The 13,823-nt window shown below is 43.5% G+C and overlaps 1 protein-coding gene across 1 annotated transcript in view; it reads right to left on the bottom strand.

The window, feature by feature from the left end:
- The window catches only part of LOC124780123 (Down syndrome cell adhesion molecule-like protein Dscam2), a 372,570-nt gene that overhangs the window by 251,849 nt on the left and 106,898 nt on the right, over nt 1-13,823 (bottom strand). The gene's annotated exons all lie outside the window — the stretch shown is intronic.

The following is a 13,823-nucleotide window of genomic DNA, read 5'->3' as shown; positions in this document are numbered from 1 at the left end:
GGCCATTAAAATTGCTACACCACGAAGATGACGTGCTACAGACGCGAAATTTAACCGACAGGAAGAAGATGCTGTGATATGCAAATGATTAGCTTTTCAGAGCATTCACACAAGGTTGGCACTGGTGACGACACCTACAACATGCTGACATGAGTAAAGTTTCCAACCAATTTCTCATACACAAACAGCAATTGACCGGCGTTGCCTGGTGAAACGTTGTTGCCATGCCTCCTGTAAGGAGAAGAAATGCGTATCATCACGTTTCCGATTTTGATAAAGGTCGGATTGTAGCCTATCGCAGATTGCGGTGTATCGTATCGTATCGTGACATTGCTGCTCGCGTTGGTCGAGATCCAATGACTGTCACCAGAATATGGAATCGGTGGGTTCAGGAAGGTAATATGGAACGCCGTGCTGGATCCCAACGGCCTCGTATCACTAGCAGTCGAGATGACAGGCATCTTATCCGCATGGGTGTAACGGATCGTCCAGCCACGCCTCGATCCCTGAGTCAACAGATGGGGACGTTTGCAAGACAACAACCATCTGCACGAACAGTTCGACGACGTTTGCAGCAGCGTGGACTATCAGCTCGGAGACCATGGATGCGGTTACCCTTGACGCTGCATCACAGACAGGAGCGCCTGTGATGGTGTACTCAACGACGAACCTGGGTGCACGAATGGTAAAACGTCATTTTTTCCGATGAATCCAGGTTCTTTTTACAGCATCATGATGGTCGCATCCGTGTTTGGCGACATCGCCGTGAACGCACATTCAAAGCGTGTATTCGTCATCGCCATACTGGCGTATCACCCGGCGTGATGGTATGTGGTGCCATTGGTTACACGTCTCGGTCACCTCTTGTTCGCATTGACGGCACTTTGAACAGTGGACGATACATTTCAGATGTGTTACGTCCCGTTGCTCTACCCTTCATTCGATCCCTGCGAAACCCTACATTTCAGCAGGATAATGCACGACCGCATGTTGCAGGTCCTGTACGGGCCTTGATGGATACAGAAAATGTTCGACATCTGCCCTGGCCAGCACATTCTCCAGATCTTTCACCAACTGAAAACATCAGGTGAATGGTGGCCGAGCAACTGGCTCGTCGCAATACGCCAATCACTACTCTTGATGAACTGTGGTATCGTCTTGCAGCTGCATGGGCAGCTGTACCTGTAGACGCCATCCAAGCTCAGTTTGACTCAATGCCCAGGGAGTATCAAGGCCGTTATTACGGCCAGAGGTGGTTGTTCTGGGTACTGATTTCTCAGGATCCATGCACCCAAATTGCGTGAAAATGTAATCACATGTCAGTTCTAGTACAATATATTTGTCCAATGAATACCCGTTTATCATCTGCATTTCTTCTTGGTGTAGCAATTTTAATGGCCAGTAGTGTATACGAAGTTTAAGGTCCATAGTTGCGAGTTGTCGCCACAATTATTTTCTCCAGGTAGCCGCCACAGCCCTGCCTTCTCCTCCGAGGAATTTGCATATGGTATGTATCTCTATAATGTATCTAAGCATATCGAAAATGTTCTTAATTTTAATTAGGTTTGGAATTATGTTAATTTTCTTGATACTGAAGAAATTTTGTTTAAGAAATAGTTTCAAAGCCGGCCGAAGTGGCCGTGCAGTTAAAGGCGCTGCAGTCTGGAACCGCAAGACCGCTACGGTCGCAGGTCCGAATCCTGCCTCGGGCATGGATGTTTGCGATGTCCTTAGGTTAGTTAGGTTTAACTAGTTCTAAGTTCTACGGGACTAATGCCCTCAGCAGTTGAGTCCCATAGTGCTCAGAGCCATTTCAATAGTTTCAAACCTTTAACGTCATATCCGGAAACTACATACAGGATATTTCACGATGTTTTGATGATTTCAAATTGAATAGCACACAAATTAATCGCGAAATGAAGTTCAACATTTTACACTAGATACAACATTTATTCAAGTTTATTCTAAAATACGAAATCGGGCAAATGGCCATTCGCACCTACACAATACCCTAGACCTTTTACTCACTTTTTGAACACATCTTTCGCAACTGCTAGAATAATTCTGGAAATTTCTTCGTAAACTAGAATTTTTAACTGTTGCAAATTTCTCAGCCGGTCGGAGTACTCTCTCGTTTCAAATAACCACATAGGTAAAAGACCGGTACGGTTAAACCGGGCGAGCGAGGCGGTTAATCGACAAAAACGCGTTTGGAAGTTATGCGATTACCAAACGCTTCACGGAGAACTTGCAAGGTCTTGTTGGATGTGTGGCATGATCAGCGTTTGGGTGCGTGTTCGTTACGAATGAGAAGGGCTTGACTGTAAACTGCTGCCCACACGTTCGATGTTCTCGGGAGTACGGATGGTGTTCCAAACGCCGATTGACTTTCGGCCCGATGCACTGGCATTTGCACGGAAGTTTCTTACCCAGTTCTGTATTGTTCCGTGAGCAAGAGTTGGATATGGCGGCTGAATGTTTAAATGCTTACGAATGGCACGATTCACGAGCACGGAAGATTCGCCGTAGCGAAAACAACACTCCATCGATAGAACACTACGTTGCTTCGACTAGTGTGACATGATTAGTGACCTGTACATGGGATGAAACTTGACACTCAGCACTACTAATAGACGGCGCCACCGTCCCTGTATCTTGTTTTCAGCGAGCGTTATTCAAGTTTGAAATCGTCAAAACGTAGTGAAACACTCTATCTCGATGAAATACGATTGTTATCGTTGGTTACCAGAACGAGTTAGCTCTTTGCAGTGGAGTGCGCGCTGATCTGAAACTTCCTGCCCGATTGAAACAGTATGCCGGGCCGGGGCTCGAACCCGGCTTTTCGCAGACCAGGTACGGCCTATGACCTGCTCTCACAACTTCAAGGACGATACTAAATCTCTCTCATTAGAGTAACTTCACGGTTCTCCTGCATATGTAATTTCAGTTATCGAGATTTTAATGTTCTCCTCGATTTTCAAATTTTTTTTTTTTCAAACATAGCCAAGTTTGACTGCGGAAACATGAAGTAAGCTCCACTGATGGACTACTGAGAAAATCTGAAATTATTGTAGGTGGCCTGTCTTCGGCGTCAAAAATTTTTAATGGAATCCAGAAATGGTACAAATGGCTCTAAGCACTATGGGACTTAACATCTGAGGTCATCAGTCCCCTAGACGTAGATCTACTTAAACCTAACTAACTTAAGGGCATCACACACATCCATGCAAGAGGCAGGATTCGAACCTGCGACCGTAGCAGTAGCGCGGTTGCGGACTGAAGCGCCTAGAACCGCTCGGCCACAGAGACCGGCAATGGAATCCAAACGTTAATAATTCTCTCAACTCGCGGCATTAACAACAACTATCATGTTTTGAGGTGAGACAGAAGAGTCTGATGATTGCTATTAACATATAAGCAGAACTCTTTCAGTTTCTCTGTTCTGTCCGTATATATTGAATCATATTCGAATATTTTCATGACGATTATTTCAATTTTGGCAGTTAAAACTCCAGCAGCGCCTGATATAGTCTTGTGGAGAATGTAGGCGGGCATCTAATTCCTTCTACATTTTTCTTATTTCTTCTTTAATTTGGTGAAACAGATTCCGCTGGCAGCGTCGGTGAAGTCCTCCGATGTTGGTACTTGTATTGTCTTCACAAAAGGCGATTAATTTATCTAATGGCATTAACAGTTGTCTTAAAGTGTCTAGACAAAACTTTGCAACTGTCACCGATATTCCGTTATTCAGCGAATCAAAGTTCAACAGCCTCTGTTGGATTCCGCCAGTTTCACTAAAATATTGAACAACTAAAGGAACCATCTATACAGCTTTGTGTTTCGATGCGTCGGTGCTTATGCCGTAAAATGAAACTTCTTGGCCGACATTGGTGGCCGAGCAGTTCTAGGCGCTAAGTACGGAACCGCGCGACTGCTACGGCCGCAGGTTCGAATCCTGCCTCGGGCATGGATGTGTGTGATGTCCTTAAGTTAGTTAGGTTTAAGTAGTTCTAAGTTCTAGGGGACTGATGACCTCAGATGTTAAGTCACATAGTGCTCAGAGCCATTTGAACCATTTTTTGAAACTTCTTGCAATTGTTTTACGCATTCGGGCTGAGTGTGGTGTGAGAATATTTTTAACAGTCGCTGCAGGTTTGGTCCTCGCTATAGACTGCTTTGGAGTCAGGATACACTGTGGCATTCAGTTTTACTGTATAGTCGTAGGAGCCAAAGGACTGACGATGCTTGACAACTTTATAAGATGTTGTTAGATCTGCGGCAGCAACGATCAGGTCTTCCTGAGTATCTTCTTTAGCCATGAATGTAGAAATAGGCTTTGGTGTCGTTGCTACTGCGAATCTGTTTGTATGATTCTTCGTAGATTTTTGATGCCTCACATCAACCTTACCTCAGTGAGCTACTGAGATTGCTGCAAATCTCACACAACGCTTCCTGATCCATACGTCCTTTCATGGAAAAAGACCACTCTTTTGCGTAATATCCATCCTTGGTCATTTCCGTAAGCTATGACAATACAAGTTTATTAATCGGTAAACAGTCGACAATAAACCTTGTCATCGAAGTACACGTAACTATACACTTCACGCCCTATACACCCGCAGCAAACATTACAAACATTTGTAACCTGCAGTCGCTGTTCGTATTACGTTTAGAAAGAATCGTCTTATCAGATCACTATTCAAATGGGAACTGGTCGATTGTTCCACGTGGCGCTGCTTAAATAGTTCCAGCCCTGTATCACTGGAGAAGTCTGGTATTTTCTCGAACCGTCGTCGTGTGGCTAGGGACTTCGGGTAGACCGGTCGCCTGGTGCATGTCTTTTTTAGTTGACACCACATCGGCGACTTGCATGTCGATAGGGATGAGATGATGATGATGATGATGATAACAACACAATACCCAGTCCCTGAGCGGAGAAAATGTCCGACCCAGCCGGGAATCGAACCCGGGCCCCTTTGCATGCCATTCCGTCCCGCTGATCACTCAGCTGTTGTGGCGGACATTTTTTTCTCGAATGTTGGAGCTAGATCTAGAAGGTGCTGACGTCATCGGTACAGCATACGTATATACAACGCCATCTGTGAGACGACCTTGTCAACATGAACTTATTGACATAAATAAAAATTGTTCAAATGGCTCTGAGCACTATGGGACTTAACTTCTGAGGTCATCAGTCCCTTAGAACTACTTAAACCTAACTAATCTAAAGATATCACACACATCCATGCCCGAGGCAGGATTCGAACCTGCGACCGTAGCGGTCGCGTGGTTCCAGACTGTAGCGCCTAGAACCTCTCGGCCACCCCGACCGGCAAGACATAAATAAAACTGAGGCTGCACCTACATTTTGCTCTAACAGAAGGCGTTACTTCAGTACTTGAGCCAAGATCGTAACAGTATTTTGCAAAATCAGGAAAATAATTGGGTCTTGTCGGGATGTTGGGACAAGAACGTCCATAACTATGACGGTCCCGATATATGGGGACGGATGGCAACCCTAAGCTCTACTGGAGCCTGACACGAAACCAAATGCGAAAACCATGCGAATCGCTTTTGCTTCCGCACTAAAAATTGAACAACCTGCTGATGTGTCGATATTGAGAGGCATCAATATACAAATGAACGAAGTGCTACGAATAAAGATTACCGCAAGCACTGAAAGCTGAACTGATTATGGCAAAGCAATGATTCATATAACTGAAATAGTAATATTTCCAGCTGATATAGAAACTGAATTCCAAATGAGACTATGTCGTTATCCATTTGAATTCAGCTGTCGGTAGTACGCATTGAGTCCAATGCAGCCACTAGAACAGGGTACAGGTTCCTAATTTCCGACGTAGACCTATGAGGGGAAGATTGTCTTTCATTTCTCTTTGGAGTGTGGTTAATTTGCTGTTGGGTTGCTGACTCTTTTGGTAACGAAATTTCTTCGTCAAGTACTGACATCGAACATACAGCGCAGGTTCAGCAGCTTCTACGAGTAAATCGATTGCATTGCTCCAAGGCACATGAGCAAGCATCGAACTGTACCGTATCTTAGTTCATGAAGTACACCTTGAACAGCACCGTGATGTGAGAAGCATCCATAATCGATGACTGGGTGGAAGAGGCCCTTCTACATGATCAAGAATATGTTTGGGTGTGTGTTGTGTCTAGGAATCCTGCGTACTCGATTCGCTAGACAAACAACCAACTCGTATCAATGAGTTTTATTACAATAAGACAATTACAGTACTTAACTCTGATATGTGTCGTAAGCAAAGAAACACAAGTTTGCGCTACGTGGATATAACTAACGAAGTGGCTAACATTGAAGCTAGGCAAAGAGTTTCAAGATCTTGGATGTATAGGAAAAAGGCATAAATCATCTGTTTATTGCTGTGTTTCTAACGTCTGGTGAAGCATTCGTTATTTCGTCCCCTAAAACTGAGAAGTGTTCCTGCAAGGTCCTTGACAGTGCGGGGCCCGTGGCGTTTGCCACATGTGCTGTATGGGGAAACCGACTATGGCTGGTGGCGCGGCGTTACTTACCAAGCGTTGAAACGTTGCCTTGTTCTCGAGCTGACAGCGTTGCCAAGAATTAGGATGGCAAGACGGCGCACCGCTTTCGCTTCCATTAAGCATTTCATCCCTAGAATTCATTTCCAAAGCTGCGAACGAGCAAGTAATACAATAGTTGACAGAGTTTCTGACTGGCAGCGATAATTTAAAAAAACCTTTACATTAAAAAAACCCTTACAAAGTTCGTCCTCGTTCGCCAAGTTAAAATGGAAATGTCGTGTGGCTAGGGCCTCCCGTCGGGTAGACCGTTCGCCTGGTGCAGGTCTTTCGATTTGACGCCACTTCGACGACCTGCGCGTCGATAGGGATGAAATGATGATGATTAGGACAACACAACATAACACAACACCCAGCCGGGAATCGAACCCGGGCCCTTAGGATTGACAGTCTGTCACGCTGACCAATCAGCTACCGGGGCGGACGTTCGCCAATTTACCGCCTGAGTAAGAAATGTAGGGCATGGTCTCGTTGTTTCTCTCGGCAGCATCCCCATACCAGTTGCTCTCCGTTTTCAAAACTACATCTCTGCCTTAAGATTTTCGAAAATTTTCGTCAGAAACTGATCGGTGAACCCACTGGACGTTTCTTATATAGTAATGATGATAGAATGGGGACACGTGGAGTGTAATATGGATGTGCAGCTCGAGATGATGGCATTTCCCATCAGCCACCGCGCCGTCTACCTGTATTGTGGTGATTCGTGTAGGCCCTTGACAACTGAGCGATGCAGGAAATTTATAAAAAGGTGTAACTTTTGGAAAAAAAAACGCTCTGTGCTTCGGCCACTCACACTGCGCAGTGACAAACCGAAGGCATTACTGTTGTGGAAGAACTTGTGAAGGAAAGCAGATGTATAACTGTGAACGGAAGAACTAAGTTTTGGATATTGGTGTTGGATCAGCTCACAATATTTTCCATGATGTGCTGCATTCAATAAATTTTCCGCAAGATGGGTGCCACGCCAGTTCACTGCTGAACAGGGACATCCTCGCGTGGTTGCCTGTGAGAAACTTTTGCATCGTTTCTGGACACAACTGTCACAGATGATGAAATCTGGGTGCACTATACCCAACCGAAGCGGAAAGATCGAGCAAGGGATGCCGCGTAATTCTTCTTCAACAGCAAAAAATTTACGCACTCAGCTGTTCGGCAGGAAAATTCATGCTCACTGTCTTATCGGATACAAGAAGATTAATTTTGGAGCATTACGTGGAAAGGGGTGACCAGTAATTCGTACTCAAGTCTACTACAAAATACCATTCGCCCTGAAATCAGGAATAAACGACGAGGATTGTGTTTCGTTGTGTCACGACAATGCTCGTCCCCATGCTGCTCGTACCAACAGTGCAGCATATGAAATTTAAATGTCCCGAATACTATTCTTACTCCCAAAACCTCGCCCGGAGCGACTCGCGTGTTCAGAAGGCTCACAGAACCGTTGAGAGGCAAATGTTTCAGAAGAATCGGCGGTGCACGAGTTGTTGCATTCTCAATGAAGATAAATCTTCAAATCTTCTCACGAGGTATTCACGCACTTCTGAAGCGGCAGAATACGTGAACTATACGCCGTGGGGACTTCATCGAAAAATTATGTATATATTTAATCTTTCTGTTTTCCCCCGTTTTCATAATAATAAATAATAAATTAAAATTTTCGTTTGAAGCGCCCTCGTATATGTTTGATTCATTGTGTTTCCTATTAGGCATTTTGCTGCCATCGATTCTTGGCAGAACGTCTTTACTGAATGTGTTTCAGTTCATCTGATTTTCAGCAGTTCCCTGCGAAGCCACATTTCAAAGGATTCTACTCTGTTCATTGCTGGCTTCCACACTGTCTACGTTTCGCTGGTATACAGAGATGTACCCGAAACATTACTTTTCATAAACAATTCGCTGATCTAAAGGATTATACACTACATGGCAAGGAAAGTGAAGTGCACGGAAGACATGGGTGGATGTTAGCGTAACTTCGTACAGGTACACACTTGTGGAAAGTATGTGTATTTAAAACAGTTTAACATTGAAACAGCCTAGTAAGAATATAGTGAAATACATACACAGTACCTAGTGGATGCTTTTCAACAAACGAGATTTCTGAGGAACTAGATCCGTGGCCAGAATCATAGGGGGAGCATGGACAGGTTGTGCTTCCGAAAGAGCTCCCTTGCAGTCCCCACAAACTGAAGATAAAACATATAAAATGCAAGAACTAAAAGAAGTTGCTGTGCCTTATACGACCAATCCACCTCTACGTTTTACATACAGGGTGATTATAATCAAAGTTAAACTTTCAAACCGCCCTGGAAATAACACCACCGGTCGGAATGACGTCAAATTGAAACGTAATATTATCGGAGAAGGGTGAAAACGTATGGAAGAAGAAAAATAAATAGTTACAAAATGTAGCAATAGATGGCGCTGTAAGCATCATAATTTAATAGTGGTCGACTAAAATGACAATGCCTAAGGTGCACGTTTGACATTAAACAAACTGTACTACTCAGCGTGTATGGGTGTACAAGTGTGATACTGTTAGTTACGTAAGCCCATCCACCACGTCAAGGTTCTATCACATCGGATGGGAAAATCGGTTTCTAATTGTCCTTGCTCAAAAACCTGATAAAAAGCATCACTCACATGGGGTTTTAATTGTCCTGAGGCCTAAAACCGCATAAGAAGCATCAATCACATCGGTTTTTTAGTGTGCTGAGGCCAAAAACCTCATAAAAAGCATCAATCAGAAACAAATCGGATTGTTAATTTCCGTGTGACTGACGGAAAACACGTTCAATAAATATGCTGTCCACCGATTTCTGCAAGTTGAAATCGAGAAACAGCATGTTCCACAACGGATCGAAGCGTTTCCGGGGTCACGTTCAGATTGTGTTGCGCAGTGCGTGCCTTCAATGCAGCTAAATTTGCAACCGGAACACTGAACATAACGTCTTTCAGGTAGCCCCACAACCAGAAGTCACACGAATTAAGATCAAGTAATCGGGACGGGCAGGCTGTAGGGAAATGGCGGCTGATAATTTTAGCATTTCCGAAATGGCGCTTCAGCAGCTGCTTAGCTGCATTTACAATATGCGCAGGTGCGTCATTTTGCATAACAGTGATCCCATTCACACATCCACGCTGTTGGAGAGCTGGTTCAAAATGGTTCAAATGGCTCTGAGCACTATGGGACTCAACTGCTGTGGTCATAAGTCCCCTAGAACTTAGAACTACTTAAACCTAACTAACCTGAGGACAGCACACACATCCATGCCCGAGGCAGGATTCGAACCTGCGACCGTAGCGGTCGTGCGGTTCCAGACTGTAGCGCCTTTAACCGCTCGGCCACTCCGGCCGGCTTGGAGAGCTGGAATGACGTGGTTGCGCAAAAGACACTCATAGCGCTTACCAGTGACGGTACAGGTAACAGGACCGGAAGCACCTGTCTCTTCGAAAAGATATCGTCCTAGTATAAATGATGCCGTAAACCCACGCCACACAGTGACCTTTTCAGGATGAAGTGGTACTGGATGATTTGCGTGTGTGTTTTTCGTTGCACATATTGGACAATTCCGTGTACTGACATATCCTGTCAGATGGAAGTTGGCTTCGTCTGTGCACAAAATCTTTCACGGCCAATCATTGTTCACTTCCACGCGAGCAAGAAATTCTGAAGCAAAGGCCTCTCTTGCTGGCAGGTCAACAGGAAGCAACTCGCGCACGTGGTTAATTTTGAATGGATGTTTCGTAGGATTTTACGCACCGTACTCACGGGTAAGCCCAGTGCTCGGCCAATTCTCCGTGGACACCAACACTCGTCTCCTCCTGCATTGCTGTGGCCACTGCTTACACTGACGTCGAATCAGTTCGTTTCCTCCCTCTACCAATTTATACACCAAAAGAACCCATTATTTTCGAATTTGCGAATCATTTTCTCCAGGCCCACGGCAGTCATCGGGTCAACGCTTTTTTTCGAATCCTTCAGTGTCCGGGACTTCTGCAGAGCGACGTGTGCACAGTCATTATTCTTGTAATACAGCCTTACAAGCAGAGCGCGATCCTGCATTGAGACAGTCATAGCGAACGTCGCAGACACGAAAGGAGGAAAAACCGTGTTTATACCAACTTAATGGGTCATGCGCATGACAGTTGTTTTTATTCACGTATTCCAACACATACAGCGCTATCTATTGATCAATTTTCACACTTTTTTTTCTTCTGCCACATGTTTTCCCCCTTCTCCGACAATATTTCATTGCAATTTGACGCCATTCTGACCAGAGGTGTTATTTCTACAGCATTTTGAATGTTAAACTTTAATTATGATCACCCTGTACATCATCGTCCCAGAGAGAATTGCCAACATGGTCGTCAAGGTCAACAGCAGTACCAACAAGCAGAATGTAATGGTGCACGATGTCAGGAGGGCAGATGCTTTGCGGATGTAAAGCATTGAATTTGTTTTCTAATTTTTGCTAGAATATAAAAGAATTCTGAACTTTCTCACTTTTATTGTCCTTTTGTGATTTAGAATACAAAAAGTTTAGGACATAAGAAGTTCCTTTAATGGATCAAGTGGCATTTATTCTGAAGATTTCAGTCTTTGACATAAATAGTGAGACAGGGTTGTAGCCTATCCCCGATGTTATTCATTCTATACACTGAAGAAGCACTAAAGGAAACCAAGGAGATATTTGGAGAGGCAGTTAAAATTCAGGGAGAAGAAAACAAAAGTTTGAGGGTGACCGGTGACATCGCAGATCGATCAGTAATGCTAAGGTCTTGGAAGTGCAGTTGAACGGAAAGGGCTTGTAATATGAACAGCAAGTTGAATTAAATCAGGCGACGCTAAGGGAATTAAATTAGGTAATGAGATCCTAAAAGTAGTAGACGAGCTTTGCTAATTGGGCAGCAAAATAACAATGGCCGAAATAGCGAAGATATGTAATACAGATTGGCAACGGCGAGAAGACCATTCCTGTATAAGAGAAATGTGCTAATATGGAATATAAATTTAACTATTACTTAGTCTTTTCTGAAGGAATGTGTGGAAGTGAATGATAGACGATAAATGTTCAGGCCAAAGGAGAATAGAAGTTTTTGAAATGTGTTGTAACAGAAGAACGTTGACGATTTGGCGGGTTGATCGAATAGGCAATAATGAGGCAATGAATTAAACTAGTGAAAAAATTATTTATGGCGTAACTTGACAAAACATCAGGTAGTAGAGGAAGGTTTTTTGTTCTGGGGGGAGGGGGAGTGGGTACTAAAATTGAGAGAGGGAGACCAACATATAAATACAGTAAGTCGGCTGAAATGGAAACAGGTTGCAGTAATTGTATAAAGATGATGAGGCTTGCACAGGAGTCATATCAAACCACTCTTCGGACTGAAGACCACAACCTCAGAATGTAAGTGGAAACCCCATTACATACCCTATTAAATGCAGCCAAACACAATGCCGCTTGCTAAACTTTGAAATCGATTTTCTAACAACGCGGTAAACTGCACTTGCTTCCCTTGGGATCTAGGCGCTTTACTTTGGCTACAATTCATCATGTACAGAACATTAATTTTTGATGAGGAACGGATCACTGTCTGGTGTAAACACTCATCCTCAGCGTTTATGCGGAGTAAACGGCAGTTAATACTGCACGCAATCATTATTGACGTAAACAGGTAATTAGAGCATTAGCTGCTGTACCGAAACACGCAGTCACTTAACAAATTCGCAAACACCGCGAGGACCCCGTAACGGCACTGCAGATCAAATTTGCAAACCTCTAATCAAAGTCCACGCTTTACTTGCTGGAGTACGCTATACGCAGCATAGTGTTTACGCGAACAAACTCTGTGTGAAGTCAGTAACCAGCATCCTTCGCTCACACGCGGGTCTACCAATGGAAAAGCCCACATCCATTTCTAATTGAAATATTCATCTATTGTCGTTACAGGTTCTTCGTCGGTCTCCTGTATCTCCTTTTTTCTGTTTCATTGCTGTTTTATTTTTTAAAATCACTCGTCTTTTGACTGGTCTTATAACACTATTTGTTTATACTTCATCTAATTTTTTATACTTTTTTGCTTTAAATTTTTCGCCGCGCGGGATTAGCCGAGCAGTCTTGGGCGCTACAGTCATGTACTTTGCGGCTGGTCCCGGCGGAGGTTCGAGTCCTCCCTCGGGCATTGGTGTGTGTGTTTGTCCTTAGGATAATTTAGGTTAAGTAGTGTGTAAGCTGAGGGACTGATGATCTTAGCAATTACGTCCCATAAGATTTCACACACATTTGAACATTTTTTTAAATTTTTCGAATATTAGTACTGTATTTTCTGTATATGTAAGGCAAAGTGTGCTATACTTCAGGTTGGAGTTCTTTGCACTATATGTGAGTAATGTATGTAAATTGTTTACTACGTTAAATAATTTTCTGATGACATTTGTATTTACAAATATTTGTGTGTATAAACTGTTCATGTTGATATCAATTTGGCAATTGCAAGAAATAGTCACGCTTAGGAACAATGTAAGAAATAGGTGTTATGTAAAAGCCAGTGTGCTTTTGTTAGAAACGAAACCGGCTCTGGGGAGTGGAAAAGGTGGCAAGGGCGAATTGGCACGCTACCTAGAGCAAGGGTGGGAAGTAAGTCACACAGTCTGTAGGCAGCAGTGATTGAGGCAACACCCTTGAGGAGCAGAGAAGCGTTGCCTGCTAACTTGCGCAAAAATGCCTCGGATGAAGACTGCAAACGGCTTACGGCATAGCTGCGAGTTGTTGGGCTACTGTGTGTAAAATTGAACGACGCCAAGAAGAGAAATTGAGCCCATACAGCAAGATACTTGCAGGTCGCACTGTGGGTAGTGTAGCCGCTGTAAATTATTGTTCGCCACACCCAAGCCTACAGCCAACGATAAGAGTTTTTTGGTATTCTACTTGTGTACAATGTGAACCATTAATTTAAACTGTGTTTTATTAGTGAGTAATCATTCTTGAACTTTAAAGAAACTGGTTTACCCTGTTATTTCATCCTAATCATACATCTATATACGGTTCTTTCCTGGTGTTTGATTAATTCGAGTATACTGTTTTACAGATTTATGAAGTGCTAAGTTAATATAAAGGGGCACCATTTAAATTGTTTTTGTGTATATAATGAGATATATGTGTGAGGGACTAAATCCTGTAGCAATGAAATTACGTCTCAGAGATGGAAGAGTGTAAATTGAATATAGTGAATTTAAATGT

Source organism: Schistocerca piceifrons, chromosome 1, assembly GCF_021461385.2.
Source record: "Schistocerca piceifrons isolate TAMUIC-IGC-003096 chromosome 1, iqSchPice1.1, whole genome shotgun sequence".
Lineage (NCBI taxonomy): Eukaryota > Metazoa > Arthropoda > Insecta > Orthoptera > Acrididae > Schistocerca > Schistocerca piceifrons.
This window is presented reverse-complemented; position numbering and strand designations above follow the sequence as displayed.